The sequence below is a fragment of the Malus sylvestris genome, chromosome 13 (genome assembly GCF_916048215.2).
Source record: "Malus sylvestris chromosome 13, drMalSylv7.2, whole genome shotgun sequence".
NCBI lineage: Eukaryota > Viridiplantae > Streptophyta > Magnoliopsida > Rosales > Rosaceae > Malus > Malus sylvestris.
The window spans coordinates 3,648,373-3,664,854 of record NC_062272.1 but is presented as its reverse complement, the minus strand read 5'-3'; the positions used below and the strand labels follow the sequence as shown (position 1 = coordinate 3,664,854).

The window sequence follows — 16,482 nt, the reverse complement described above, 5'->3', positions numbered from 1 at the left end:
GGAGTAGTGGAGTTGAGCTCTGGTAGAGGGTTGGTTGTAGAGGCGTCAGTGGCCATGGATGAAGACAGGGAAGAGAGGGATCAGGAAAAAAAAAGATTTCTCGTTGGAGTTTTTGGGCTCGTGATACCATATAGAATGGGTATATTTCATTGATTTGTTTATAGGTACAGGTCTGTGATTATATACACTTTGAATACAATCCTAATATGGTAAATACAATCATACTTGAATGACTGAATCAATCCTAATCAAAATAGAATAGGAAAGACAGCATAGCATATATCATAGTTGACTTTCATACGGAGGAGCCGATTGTGTGGTAGATGGAGCAGATTGTGTTGTTGACAAACTGATCTCCTTTGATGTAGGAGATTCCTTAACAATTAGTTCCTGTTCTTGCAGTTCTTCATCTTGTTTTTTATTTTCTCTCATACGCGAAGACTACATTATGAAATGCTTATTAGTTAAGTTGAATAACAGTGTCATTGGTTTCAGCAATCTTCTACTCACTATACGCAGTTGTTTTATCCGTAGAGTAGGAATAGTTCAAGAAACAGGATGCCATTTTCTTGTACAATAAATCGTACGATCTACTCTGTCTTGCTCCAATCTAATTGCAGACGTGAGCAACCATAGAGTATTTAACAAATTAGCCAATCCGCGTGGTGATCATTTCCCTTTGGAAGCTAATACAATCTGGATAATGTAGATATCTATGGACAAGAGTCGCATCTGGATAATGTAGATATCTATGGAAACTCAATAATTTTACTCATGTAATACTAAGCGCAGAAAAGGAAGACAAATAAATTGTTATTACGTAAAAATTTCTATATCAAGGTGAAGGAGATTTTATGAAAGGATGTGCCCAAGCCAATTAATTTCTTGGCACCAAGCTGGATAACTAAAATCTTGGATGAAATGGTAAGAAAAAAACTTAGCTATGAAAAGCCAATGCCATTTCAGGCTGAGATATTGCCTATAATTATGAGCCGTAGAGACTGCCTTACCATTGGCAAAAATTGGCTCATGCAGAACCCTTGCATATATATATATATATATATATATATATATATATCTGCTGTTAAGGCTAAGGCAAATCAAGGAGGGTACTGAAATTGTTGTCGATACACAGGGTAGGATGACTGACTCGCTTTGCATAAATGGAGGGGAAGTACATAACCTGTGCCAGGTGACATATTTATTGGCGGACAAAGCTGATCAAACGTTTGACATGGGTTCCGAACCCCAAATTGCTCAAATTGTTCAAAAACTAGGCCTGATGGCCAAACTGTGTTGTTTTCTGCCATGTTCCCTCCCGGGTTTGAAGCCTTGGGGCGTAAGATACTACTCCTGAACAACAACAACAACAAACCTGTCGGGATACAAGTCGTTCGAAGAAGTCTTGTGAATAAGAACATTACGCAATTGGTCGAAGCGAGGCGGCTGGAAAGCTGAAGGTACAGAAAGAATAAAAACAAATATGTTTAACAATTTATGTGATGCTTTGTTTAGGGATCTGCTTAATTAGGAATGCATAACCTAGTCTCTCCCTGTCCCATCATGGGGGAACAGATCAAACAGATCGTGAGTCCTCCATGTGAAGCTGAGCATGCAGCTGCCATGAACTTGCAGCATAACATTAGCCTAGCACTTTACATATTCAAGCTCATGTCATGCATTGACACTACGAAGCAGAATTAGAAATAAATGATTTTCCTCAGAATTCATGATGGAAGATTATGCAGATGGACACTTTGGGACCGATATCAGAGAGGACCGGGGCTGCCATTCCTACCAGGGGCCAGTACCTATTTCCCAATTCTCACAAGGCAAGGTTCCAGGACCAGGAGACCTGCGCAAGCTCTACTTGTTTATTTGGGCCTCTTCTTAATAGTCTGTCAAGAGAGCTAAAGCAGAACTCAAAACACATTTTGGACGACATCACAAGTCAGGCATTAGCATCAACTCCTGGTGGAGCTCAGCTAGAAATACATCAAGTTATGCAAGTGAGAAATTGATTCCAACTTTACTACTTCAGACATTAATGTTATTTACTTCTGCTCAACTTTAATCTGAATTTTTTTTAAATTTCCTCATTGAATGATTGTACTTAACTGATTCTATTTGTCTTTGCACAAACCTTTCTCTAATCATGGATTTTATAAGCTTGATACACAATTTTCCTTTAGGAAGTTATTTTATTGTTACCACATGCTGTATATATTTTAACTGCTGTAAGGATCTTGTGAATTTTCCTTGCTTTGCACAATTTTGTTCCACCTTCTGATATTCTTTCTTTCTTTGTTTATCTTTATGGCGCGAGGGAATGTTATTGTCATGTTCATTGCAACGCTGCGCAAGAGAGCCAATGCTGAGTGTGGTTTTTGTTTGGAAACTGCCGGAGCCAACTGCAGCTACACATACAGAGACTTCCTTAAGCTTCACCTATATGTTGTTCAAAGACCAGAACCTAATGGTAAGATTTCTTGCAACCAACATTGTTTTTTTCTTAAACTATATATTCTTCCATTTCTCATTCCTTAAACTCTATTACCACCACTGCTATGCTTATCAACCAAAATTTTTTTTATTCTAAATTAATAATAAATTAAAATGGCTACCAAATGAAAACAACAGTAAAATCCGAACCAAGAAAGTAAACTAACAAATAAAAAAGACAAAGGTAAAACTAAACACAGCAAGAAAACCAAGTCCAGTCCGGTTGTCTTTGACTAAATTTTGAATTTGGGCATCTCTCTGGTGGCAAAGCCATGAACCAAGAGTCTAAGATATACGTACCAAACCCTAGAGGACATAATATAGCATTACGTGAGGAGATTATGTTGTAGTAAAAAAAAAAAGAAGATATTATGCTGCCAAAGAGAAGGATCAAGGAAGATCGTATGATATGGTTTCTAAAATATTTATCCACGTACAATTCATTTGAGTATAAATTCTTAGAGCCGGAGCTACATGCAGAGTAGCATGGGAGCCCCAGTAGTCATTGTTTCTAGCATTCTGTGTGTGTTCGTTCTTGTTGGAGTATGTGGCCAAGTGGCCACCTTTTAATTAAACAAATCAAAAAGAAAAAAAAAAGACAAAATAATTATGTCTCTTCCTTGTTTTGGGGAAAAGAAAAGGGAATTGGTCTAAAGTTGTCTTGGTCCATGGGAAGTCACGGATGAGTTCTTTGAAAGAGAAATAATTGCTATTTTGATGAAGTGTAGTAATGAAGCCATAAGAGAGGAAAAAACATAGCAGAAAATGAGAGCAAAAACAGAGGTGCTGCAGCCCCATTTTGAAGAGAAGAAAGAAAGGTGATTTTCTTTCTTTGTTGGTACTCACTCAATCAAAGTTGTATTTGTGTATTAGCTTTGAGCTTTGTATAGAGAGGAAATTATTCACTATATTTCCCTCTCTATTTGTTTCTTTGGTGTGTGAGAGCTATTGGGTGTATTGGGCTTTTGGGTTGTGAGATTGTCAACACTTTGTAAACTCCCATTTGGTTGATAGTGGATTATTGGGTGAGCTCCTACTGCTCCGAGGATGTACTCCAGTTACACTGACTGTTGAGGAACCTCGTTAAAATCTTGGTGTCTTTAATATTTTGTTCTTGCATTTCATTTGATAAATTTCCTGTGGGTTAGCTTGAGTTGGTTCCAACGGGTTTGGTGTTATCTTAGCACAACAATTGGTATCAGAGCACTAGTTGCTCTTGGGTACTGTCTAGTTGCCAAAGATGTCAGACGGGCAAGATGAAAATCCTTTTGGAAGCACCTCCGGGTTTGCAAGAACTACGGTGCAAAATGCAAAGTTCGAAGTGGAAAAGTTTGATGGCACAAACAACTTCGGGATGTGGCAATGTGAGGTTAAAGATGTGTTGGCTCAACAAGATCTACTTGCCGCTTTGGGAGAGAAGCCGGAAGCTATGTCGAAGCCGGAATGGGAGAAATTAAATTTGTGGGCTTGCTCTTCAATTCGGTTGTGCCTTGCAAAAACTCAGAAGTATTTTGTGATGCGGGAGACGATAGCAAGTGTGTTGTGGCAAAAATTGGAAGACAAGTATATGACGAAGAGTGCAGAGAACCGGCTACACTTGAAGAAAAAGCTCTACCGCTTCCAATACAAAGAAGGTACAAAAATGATTAGACACCTTGATGCTTTTAATAAGTTGATTGCCGACTTGTTAAATTTAGATGAGGATATTAAGGATGAAGATAAGGCCTTAATATTGTTGAATTCCTTGCCGGACTCTTATGAGCATTTTGTTACCACTATTATGCATGGTAAAGAAACTGTGAAATTTGAAGATGTGTCAAATGCCTTGATGAATTATGAAATGAGGCATAGAGATAAAAATCATGATAGTACCTCTGAAGCTTTATTTGTTAGAGGTAGATCATCGGAGAGAAGATCATCTTCTAGTAGGAAAAAATCACAGTCTCGACCTAGAGGAAACTCTAAAGGTAGAAAACCTTTGGAAAGGGATGAATGTGCCTTTTGTCGTAATAAGGGCCATTGGAAGAAAGATTGTCCTAAATTGAAGACCAAAGGCAAAGAAAGTTCTGAAGCTAATGTTGCTGAGGTTGAAACAGATTTTTCTGATTTTGCTTTAACCACTTCCTCATCATTTGATTGTGCTACTAAGTGGGTGTTGGATACGGGTTGTACTCATCATATGACTCCTCACAAGGATTGGTTTTCAAGCTTGAAAGAGTTTGATGGTGGCGTTGTGTTCATGGGAGATGACAATCCTTGCACAACAAAAGGGATTGGTACAGTTCGTTTGAAGTTGCATGATGGCATGGTTAAAGAGTTGACAGGTGTTCGGTATGTACCGAATTTGAAGAAAAATCTTATTTCTTTGGGTACTTTGGAATCTAAGGGTTTCAGGTTTCATTCAGATGGACATACATTGAAAGTTACTTATGGTGCACTTGTTGTGATGAAAGCTCCTAGATGTGGCCATTTGTATTTATTGCAGGGAAGCACTGTGACAGGTGAAGCATCTGTAGTCTCAGAAAATATGGGTACATCTGATTCAGATACTACTAGACTATGGCATATGAGATTAGGCCATGCTGGTGAGAAAGCTCTACAAGGGCTTGTGAAACAAGGTCTTTTAAAAGGTGCCACGACTTGTAAACTTGATTTCTGCGAGCATTGTGTCTTGGGGAAGCAAACTAGAGTGAAGTTTAGTACTGCTGTACATCAGACGAAGGGCATTCTTGATTATGTGCATTCGGATGTTTGGGGTCCTACAAAGACTCCCTCTTTGAGTGGTAGACATTGGTTCGTGACCTTTGTTGATGATTATTCAAGAAGGTCTTGGGTCTACACTATGAAGCATAAGAGTGAGGTGTTAAGCATTTTCTTGGGATGGAAGAAAATGGTTGAGAACCAGACTGGGAGAAAGATTAAGATTTTGAGATCGGATAATGGTGGTGAATACACATCCGATCCTTTCTTTAAAGTTTGCAAAGAGGAAGGAATTGTGAGACATTTCAGTGTTCGGGGAACTCCACAACAAAATGGAGTTGCAGAAAGATTGAATCGAACATTGCTTGAGAAGGTTAGATGTATGTTGTCTCAGTCGGGTTTGAGCAAGTCATTTTGGGCAGAAGCAGTTAATTATGCATGTCACATCATCAACCGGTTACCCTCAGCTGCTATTCAGGGTAAGACACCAATGGAGGTATGGACTGGAAAATCTTCTTCTGATTATGACTATATCCGTATTTTTGGTTCACCTGCTTATTTTCATGTGACTGAAAATAAACTTGATCCTAGAACCAAAAAGGCTATCTTTCTTGGTTTTAGTAGTGGTGTCAAAGGTTACAGGTTGTGGTGCCCAGAGATGAAAAAACTTGTAATCAGCAGAGATGTGACATTTGATGAAGAAAGTATGTTCAAAGACTCTGAGAAAAATGTGAAAGATGTCCAACAGGTGGAGCTTGAGAAAGTTGCCTCTGGTACTTCAAATCCTATTTCCGCTGATGTTGAAGTCACTACAAGTGAAGAAGTTGGAGACCATGAGGATGTTGAAGAAGTTGAACTTGAAGATTCTATTCAAGTTGAAGAGCAAGTTTCACCTCAAGAGTCTATTGCCAAGAACAGAGGAAAGAGACAAATTACCAAGCCAGCTCGGTATAGTGACTATGTTGCTTTTGCTCTTCCTATTATCACTGAAGAGATTCCATCCAATTTTGAGGAAGCCATTGAGAGTGATGAGAAGAAGAGGTGGTGCAATGCCATGGGTGATGAGATGAATTCTCTCTTGAAGAACAAGACTTGGGAGTTAGCTAAATTGCCTAAGGGCAAGAAAGCTATCGGTTGCAAATGGGTGTATGCCAAGAAGGAAGATGCTGATGAGAAAAGCAATGTGAGATTTAAAGCAAGATTAGTTGCTAAAGGGTATGCACAAAAGGAGGGCATTGACTACAATGAAATATTTTCTCCAGTTGTGAAGCACTCCTCAATTCGTATTATGTTAGCTCTTGTTGCACAATATGATCTTGAGCTTGTGCAACTCGATGTGAAGACGGCTTTCCTACATGGTGATTTGAATGAAGAGATTTATATGTGTCAACCGGATGGGTATATAGTGAAAGGGAAGGAAAATTTGTTTTGCAAATTGAAGAAATCACTTTATGGCTTGAAGCAATCTCCAAGGCAATGGTATTTGAGGTTTGATAAATTTATGAGAGGCCAAAATTATTCTAGAAGTCAATATGATCATTGTGTGTACTTCAAGAAGTTGCAAGATGGGTCTTTCATTTATTTGTTGATATATGTTGATGATATGTTGATTGCCTCAAAAAATGTTGAAGAAATTGAAAAATTGAAGAAGCAAATGAAGAATGAGTTTGAGATGAAGGATCTTGGTGAAGCGAAGAAGATCCTTGGCATGGAGATCACTAGAGATAGAGAGAAGGGTTTGGTCAGTTTGAATCAAAGACAATACCTTGAGAAGTTGATTCGGAAGTTTGGAGTTCATGATTCAACCAAACCGGTTAGTACCCCTTTGGCTTCTCATTTTAAATTGAGTTCTCTACAATGTCCTAAAAATGATAAAGAGAAGCTGCAAATGAAAAATATACCATATGCAAATTTGGTTGGTAGTTTGATGTATGCAATGGTATGCTCTAGACCGGATATTGCTCATGCAGTTGGCATGGTGAGTCGATATATGCATAATCCAGGTAAAGAGCACTGGCAAGCAGCTAAGTGGATATTGAGATATCTCCATGGTACTCGAGATGTTGGTTTATGCTTTGAGAAAGATGACTCTGGTATTGGTCATTTTGCAGTTGGTTATGTTGATTCAGATTATGCAGGTGATCTGGATGGAAGGAAGTCTACTACAGGCTATGTGTTTACTATGGCTAAAGGACCAGTTTGTTGGAGGTCATTTTGCAGTCGTCTGTTGCCTTGTCTACTACAGAGGCTGAATATATGGCAGTTGCTGAAGCTATAAAGGAGGCCATTTGGATACATGGGCTTATTAGAGATTTGGGGGTTGATCAGAAGCAGGTGGAGGTACATTGTGATAGTCAGAGTGCCATTTATTTGGCTAAGTATCAGGTTCATCATGCGAGGACCAAGCACATAGATGTGCGTTATCACTTTGTTCGTGAAATTGTTGGTGAAGGGGAAATCATTCTCCAAAAGATTCCAACGAAAGACAACCCCGCTGATATGTTGACTAAGGTTGTTGGTGTAGCCAAGTTTGTTCACTGTTTGAACTTGGCTCACATTATGCCTATATAAAGAAGGCGTTGAGCAGTAGGAGTTTTGGAGTATTTGGCTCGGCATGAGTTGTTCTCTTGCTAGTGTTTGGGAGTGATGTTGTGTGTTAATTGTGTTGGTTGGCTTATCATGACGTTTTTCGGAACTTGGCCAAGGTGGAGATTGTTGGAGTATGTGGCCAAGTGGCCACCTTTTAATTAAACAAATCAAAAAGAAAAAAAAAGACAAAATAATTATGTCTCTTCCTTGTTTTGGGGAAAAGAAAAGGGAATTGGTCTAAAGTTGTCTTGGTCCATGGGAAGTCACGGATGAGTTCTTTGAAAGAGAAATAATTGCTATTTTGATGAAGTGTAGTAATGAAGCCATAAGAGAGGAAAAAACATAGCAGAAAATGAGAGCAAAAACAGAGGTGCTGCAGCCCCATTTTGAAGAGAAGAAAGAAAGGTGATTTTCTTTCTTTGTTGGTACTCACTCAATCAAAGTTGTATTTGTGTATTAGCTTTGAGCTTTGTATAGAGAGGAAATTATTCACTATATTTCCCTCTCTATTTGTTTCTTTGGTGTGTGAGAGCTATTGGGTGTATTGGGCTTTTGGGTTGTGAGATTGTCAACACTTTGTAAACTCCCATTTGGTTGATAGTGGATTATTGGGTGAGCTCCTACTGCTCCGAGGATGTACTCCAGTTACACTGACTGTTGAGGAACCTCGTTAAAATCTTGGTGTCTTTAATATTTTGTTCTTGCATTTCATTTGATAAATTTCCTGTGGGTTAGCTTGAGTTGGTTCCAACGGGTTTGGTGCTATCTTAGCACAACAGTTCTCTCAGCTGTCATCAAGGTCTTTCAAAAACTATGTTGGACTCCGATTCGCATTCAGAATCTGATGGCTTTGCAGGGAATCACAGGCCCTTCGTACAAACTTGTGCATGGAAACACGAAAGAAATCATAAGCATGAAGATGAAAACTATGCGCAGTCCCAGGAACTTATCGAATGACATACTTTCTACAGTTCAACCGCATATTCACTCATGGACCAAGATCTTTGGTAACAAGCTCTACATTAACTACGTACAGTTTTGATCTGAATTTTGGTTAAAACAAATTTAAGTTTGGTTGTTTTGCTGCAACAGGGAAGAATTTTCTTCTGTGGTATGGTCCTCAACCTCAGTTGATCATTGCACAACCCGAGTTGTGCAAAGAGATACTAAACAACAACGATAGAAACTACAGAAAACAGAAGTCCCAAGGGTATACAAAGAAGCTTTTAGGAGATAGCATTTCGATGGCAGATGGTGAAAAATGGATAAAACTAAGAAAGCTGGCCAACCATGGAGAGAGCTTTTAAAGTAATTAATTAAGTTCTTACAGTTAATTATATATAATTCTTGCAACAGATACTAATTTAGTAGTAGCTTTGTCAATTGTTTATAAGAAAAGAATAGATTCAACGAAAATTTGCTAATTGCATGCTGGTATTGTGTTACTATAGAGTATGATTCCTGAAATGATAACTAGTTCTGAGACAATGCTACAAAGGTGGAAGAAACATGAAGGCAAGAAGATTGAAGTGTTTGAAGAGTTCAGATTGTTCACCTCAGAAGTAATTTCTCGAACAGCATTTGGCAGCAGCTACTTGGATGGGAAGGACATTTTTGAAATGCTGAGGGAGTTAACCGTCCTCATATTCAAAAATGCTCTCAGTCCCAGGTTTCCTGGCATCAGGTTAGTTCTTATATATCCCGAAGAATTCATGATATTCCTTTCAGCAGTGAAATTTTTTTTTACTGATCATTAGCAATAGTCTTGGAGGATTATGGAATTTATCACTTCCTATGCTTAGTCTATCAACTTGCAGTAAGCTTTATAAAACCAGTGATGAGATAAAGTCGGAGAAGCTATGGAAAGGAATACGTGACACCATAACAAAGATTGTTAAGAAAAGAGAAGAGAAGGCAATGACTGGAGGAGAAGATGGTTTTGGGAGTGATTACCTTGGAGTACTTTTGAAAGCTCATCATGATACCAATGAGAAGCAAAGGATTTCAGTGGATGATTTGGTCGACGAGTGCAAGACATTTTACTTTGCTGGACAAGAAACCACTAACTCTTTGCTTGCTTGGACCGTCTTTCTTCTTGCGCTTTATAAGGACTGGCAAGAGGAAGCAAGAAAGGAAGTCCTACAATTGTTTGGCAAAGAGAATCCAACCTGATGGCATTGTCAAACTGAAAACGGTAAGAAAGTCAACCAGTTAATTGATAGCATCTAAGTAACAAAAATATTGTTCTCGATTAAGGCTGATTTGCTGATTCATTTTGTAACCTAATTAATTTTCATTTTGAATCTGATGCATGCATGCAGATGACCATGATCATCAATGAATCTCTAAGATTATATCCTCCTGTTGTTTCCCTACAAGGGAATCTGCAAAAGAGGTTAAACTGGGAAAGCTCATTGTTCCCGCTAATGTTGAATTGCACATTCCAAATCTAGCACTTCACCATGACCCTAAATATTGGGGACAAGACGTGAACCTTTTCAAACCAGAGAGATTCTCGGAAGGGGTTGCTAAAGCTACTAACAACAACATGGTTGCATTCATACCCTTTGGAATGTGACCTCGAACTTGTGTGGGCATGAACTTCGCACTTATTGAAGCAAAGATTGCTCTGTCAATGATTCTGCAGCGCTACCATTTCACCCTTTCCCCGGGTTATGTACACTCACCCATTCAGTTTCTGACAGTTCGCCCACAACATGGAGTTCCAGTGATGCTACGCCCACTGTGAACAGTGAAAACCAGAGCTTCCAATAAAGTTGCATTAGGTCCATAATAGAATAGAGAATGACAAGTCTTAGCGAAGACAAAAGAATATCATGCGAAATTCAATCCTGGCTGCAAACCGTATGAGAACCTATTTAAGTTGATTCCGTTCATGTATTCATTTATTTTTACTACATGCTGTATTCGTTTTATTTTCTCTGTGAATTGTTATAATTTATCTTTAATAACCATATAGTCATAACTGATTCATGTAACTTATTCATGTAACTATATTGGTTAATCAATTGGTTTGAGTTAGTTAGAAGAAGGTTGTTAGAAAGGGTAATTGAGTCATTCTGTATTGAAAGGTTAGCTATTATAAATAGCTGTTGTAACTGTCATTTGGGATTGTATTGCATTTCATATGGGTTTGTGAATATACAGAGCTTTCGTTTCGTCTTCCTCTCTTCATCTTTCTTTCTGCTATTGTTCTATAACGTTAGTATATCATAATATTCTAGGTTAATATGGTATCATCGCCGGAGAAGGTTCGCTGCCATTTTCGATCCTAGGGTTTCTTCCGCTACTCTGGTTCAGTTTCTTGGTGGTTCCCCCAAGGATTTCTTTCGCTGGGTTCTTTGGTTGTTTGGGCTACTGACGTTTCCACTGGTGTTCGAAGGATTGGCGTTGTGTTTGAAGAATTGATTCCTTTCAGGTGATATCGTTCATGTTTCTTCATCTGGGTTTGTGTCTTGAATGTTGATTTTGTTTCTGGATAATAATGGAGTTTCAGAGTCTGTTATGATTCTTGTGAATTGGGGATTCTGTTATGTTTTCTCCTGGGTTGATGAATGAATTCTGATATAGTAGTTGTGTTTTTTAATGGAGTTTGAGATTCTGTCATGATTCTTGTGATTTGGGGATTCTGTTATGATTTCTCCTGCATTGGTGAATTGGTGAATGAATTCTGATATAGTGTTTGTGCGTTAGTTAATTGACGGGTTGATAGTGCTATTCTGGTATATCAGTTTCAAGAAGGTTGTTCGTATTTGTTTGATTCAAGATCTGCTTGCAAGAAAGTGTCAATCTTTCTTGTGTTGTCCAAGGTGTTAATCTCTCTGGTTAGTTGGTGTTGATCTGTGGCAGTGTTCATTTGTCTCTCATGGCTGCGTCTTCGTTTAAAGTTGAAGGTGTTTTGGGAATGCTTATTATCAAGCTTAGGGATGATAATTTTGCCAAGTGGGCTTTTCAGTTTCAGTCGGTGTTAAGAGGATATAAGTTGTTTGGTCATTTTAATGGTACAACTCCTTGTCCATCAAAGTTTGTTGTTGATTCAAATAACGGGGTCACAAGGGATATCACAGAGGCGTATACTGAATGGGAAACAACTGATATGGCTTTGTTGAGCCTCTTGCTTGCTACTCTTACTGATGAGGCTATGGAGTATGTGATTGGGTGTCGAACGGCGTATGAAGCTTGGAATAATCTGGTTGATCGATATGCCACTGTGTCTAAATCCAGAATCAATCATTTGAAAACTGAATTACACACAATTCAAAAAGGGTCTGATACGGTTGATAAATATATGTTGAGGCTTAAACATATTAGAGAACAACTTAGTGCTGCAGGTGAATCTATCTCAGATAATGATGTTATGATTGCTGGTCTTGCTGGATTACCTAGGGAGTATGGTGTTATTCGTACTGTTATATTGGCCAGGGAATCTACACTCACGTTGAAAGAGTTTAGAGCACTGTTACTTGGTACTGAAAGGGAAATTGAAGGTGAACTGAATACACTGTCAGCACTCTACGTTCAAGGGTCAAGTTCTGGTTCCAACACTGGTTCTGGTTCTTCTGCTTCATCTTCCAATTCTCACAGTCATGAACATATTCCAGCTATCACTGCTGGTACTGGTACTCTCACTGCTGTACCTTATGCTTCACAACCGTCCTTACCATCACCTCCAGTTCAACAATCATATTATTCTCAACCTCCACCTCAGTTTCCAAATGACTCAGTTGGTTACGGTTTTTCTACAAATTACAGTGGTCAAAATGCATCTAGACCACAGTCTTTGAATGCACAGTCTGGATCTTTTGGGAATAACTATAGAGGTCACAATAACTATAGAGGTGGTAACAATTACAAAAATAACACTGGCTTCAGAGGAAGAGGATATAGTTCTGGCAATTCAGGGGGTTCAAGACAATCTGGGAATGGAAATAATCATTGGTCAAGTATGGTTGATACTAGAACTACAGTGCTGATTGAGTGTCAGATTTGCAACAAACGAGGACACACTGCAGTAAATTGCTTTCACAGGAATTCAAATGTCCCAATTACGGGTGTTGTCGTCGAATGTCAAATATGTGGGAAGAGAGGTCACTCAGCCTTGGATTGCTATCAAATGGGAAACTATGCTTATCAAGGACAACCTCCACCTCCATCATTGTCTGCAATGAATGCACAACAGACTTCTCAATTTCTTCATCCCGATGCTTGGATTGTTGATTCTGGTGCGTCACATCATATCACTTCTGATATCAGTGCTCTCTCTCAAGTAATACCTTTTGAGGGATCTGAGAAGATAACAATTGGGAATGGTACAGGTCTACCAATTCAGAATATTGGTTCAACTATGCTTCACACTCATAAATGTTCCCTGATTCTTAATAAAGTTTTACATGTGCCTAATATTGCTAGGAGTTTACTCTCTGTGAAACAGTTATGTGCAGATAACAAAAGTTGGTTTATCTGTGATGATTTTGAATTCTTTGTGCAGGACAAGAAGACAAAAGAGATAGTGTACCACGGAAAGAGTAGGCCTGAGGAATTGTTCTAGATCCCTGTGGTTACAAGTGCAAAGGGTTCTCAGTTCATAACAAAGTATCCAGCAGCTTATTTGGGCAAAGCAGTGAAGAATACTATCTGGCATCAGAGATTGGGACATCCAGCTCATGATGTAATGACTACAATGTTGAAACAGTCAAATATTTCAATACAAACAGATGATAATCATAGTACTTGTATTTCTTGTATTCAAGGCAAGATGTCTAGGATTCCATTTCCGGTTAGAACTGATAGGTGTACCTTTCCTTTTCAGAAAGTACATACTGATGTCTGGGGTCCATCACCTGTAAAATCCATAGAGGGATATAGGTATTATGTAACATTTGTTGATGAATATACAAGATTTGTTTGGATATTTCCCATGAGCAATAAATCTGATGTGTTTACCATCTTTGTTAAGTTCTACAAGTTTATTCTTAATCAATCAAGTCATTGCAAACAGATGGGGGAGGGGAATATACAAGCAAGAGTTTTACTTCCTTTCTAGCTGTCAAGGGTATCTTGCATCTCATATCTTGCCCTTATACTCCTCAACAGAACGGAGTGGCAGAAAGGAAACATCAACATATTTTGGAAATGGCAATCACTCTTCTTAGTGCTTCTGGTTTACCTTCTGAGTTATGGTACTTTGCTTGTGCACATTCAGTTCTGTTAATCAATAACATGCCTTGCAAAAGTTTGTCTTTCAGTTCTCCATACTTGTCTTTGTACAAGAAGGTACCTGATATACAATATCTTAAGATTTTTTGCTCTGCTGTATTTCCATGGCTGAGACCCTACAACATTAATAAGTTACAACCACACTCAGTGATGTGTGCATTCTTGGGCTATTCACAGGGGTACAAAGGAGTGATTTGTTATAACTTACAGACCAAGAAGTTTATTATTTCTAGACATGTCTGTTTTGATGAGTCTTTATTTCCTACGAAAATGGTTCAACACACAAGCCCTGCACGGGTGGATAGACATGAGGAACATGCACAACCAAGGGATGTATCTGTTATTGTTTCTATACCAGTGTCACATGCAAGGAGACCTACGGATTCTGCAGACTCCCAGAACTCTTTATCTCAATCAGGCACAGAAATACTTTCTCCACATACTACTACATCAGAAGATCATGTCTCAACAGCATTAGAAAATCAAGGGTCTGGAACACCTTCTGCTCATTCCTCTTCACCGATCATTACTCATTTGCTTCCTGTCATTGATCCTGCACAACTCCAGGTAGTTCTTCCTTTTACCTCTTCTTCATATCCTAATAATTCAGTCATCACAGATGTCAATCAGAATTGTATCCAAACCAGGTTAAAAACTGGTACCATTGTTAAGAAGAGTTATGTGGGATGTCTTGCTTCTCTACCTCAGTTGCATTCCTTACATCTTGATGAGTTATTCTCTGCTGATTTTTCTACCAACTTCCGTACTACTTTGTCTAGAGGTTTTTCATTTCTTGCTGACATCACGGATGGGGAAGAACCTCGAAATTTTAAAGCTGCATCATTGAAGCCCGAATGGCAACTTGCCATGCAAGAGGAATTTAATGCACTGAAAACTCAAGGCACTTGGATCCTTGTTCCACATCCATCCCATCGGTCTATTATTGGAAGTAAGTGGGTGTATAAGGTCAAGAAAAATCCCGATGGTAGCATATCTAGGTTCAAAGCCCGGTTGGTGGCACAGGGGTACTCTCAGGAGCACGGCTTGGATTACTCAGAGACATTCAGTCCAGTGGTTAGACATACCACTGTACGACTTATCTTAGCCTTAGCAGCTCAGTTCAGTTGGCAATTACGACAACTTGATATCAAAAACGCTTTTCTTCATGGAGACTTGGAAGAAGAGGTTTATATGAAACAACCACAGGGGTTTGTGGATGCTACATATCCTAATCATGTCTGCAAATTGGTTAAATCCCTTTATGGGTTAAAACAGGCTCCTCGAGCTTGGAATTCCAAATTTACTAGCTTTCTTCCTGCTATTGGATTTCAATCCTCTCTTTCAGATAGTAGTCTATTTGTCAAACTTGATGGTGGAGACATAATCCTTTTATTGTTGTATGTTGATGACATAATTCTCACTGGTTCAAACTCAGTTAAACTACAGTCTGTAATTGATGATCTTGCTGGTGTGTTTGATCTCAAAAATATGGGGCGGTTAACCTACTTTTTGGGGCTGCATTTACAGTATCGAGATGATGGTTCCTTGTTTATCTCTCAGACTAAATATGCTAAGGATGTGTTAAAAAAGGCAGGCATGAAGACCTGCAAGTTTACTTCCACACCATCTAAGCCTCATACTCAAATTCTTGCTGGTGAAGGAACAATGTTATCAGATCCGAGTCACTATAGAAGTATAGTTTGGGCTCTTCAATACCTCACTTTTACTCGACCCGATATAGCCCATTCGGTGAACATGGTTTGTCAATTCATGGCACAACCAACTGATTTACATATGTTTCTGGTCAAACGAATCTTGCGATATATACAAGGCACTATTGGCTATGGCTTACAGTATACAAAAAGCAAGGACTTTAATATAACTGCTTATTCTGACTCAGATTGGGCAGCAGATATCAACACCAGAAGATCCATTACAGGGTTTGTTGTGTATCTTGGGACAAATCCAATTTCTTGGCAGTCTAAAAAGCAGTCCACAGTTTCTCGAAGCTCTACAGAGGCAGAGTACAAGGCATTAGCACACTGTGCGGCAGATGTGTTTTGGATACGCTCTGTCTTTAAGGATATTCATCAAACCATATCAGTCCCAGCATCCTTGTACTGTGATAACCTCTCGGCATTGGCTCTAAGCTCCAATCCAGTTTTTCACTCCAAGATCAAACACCTTGACACCGATTATCACTTTGTGCGTGAGAAGGTCCAGAAAGGAGATCATATGGTTCACTATATTCCGACAGAGGATCAGGTAGCTGATGTATTCACCAAGGGGTTACATAGTCCAATATTTCAAAAACATTGCAGAACTCTTGGCTTGGGAGTTGGTTCTGCAACAAACTTCACTTCGGTAGCTCAGCTCAGTTTGAGGGGGGAGTAATAACCATATAGTCATAACTGATTCATGTAACTGATTCATGTAACTATATTGGTTAATCAA

At 38.9% G+C, this 16,482-nt stretch overlaps 1 pseudogene; it reads left to right on the top strand.

The window, feature by feature from the left end:
- Positions 1-1,749: 1,749 nt before the first annotated feature.
- LOC126594955 (cytochrome P450 CYP749A22-like) lies at positions 1,750-10,758 on the top strand (annotated as a pseudogene).
- The last annotated feature ends 5,724 nt before the right edge of the window (positions 10,759-16,482 follow it).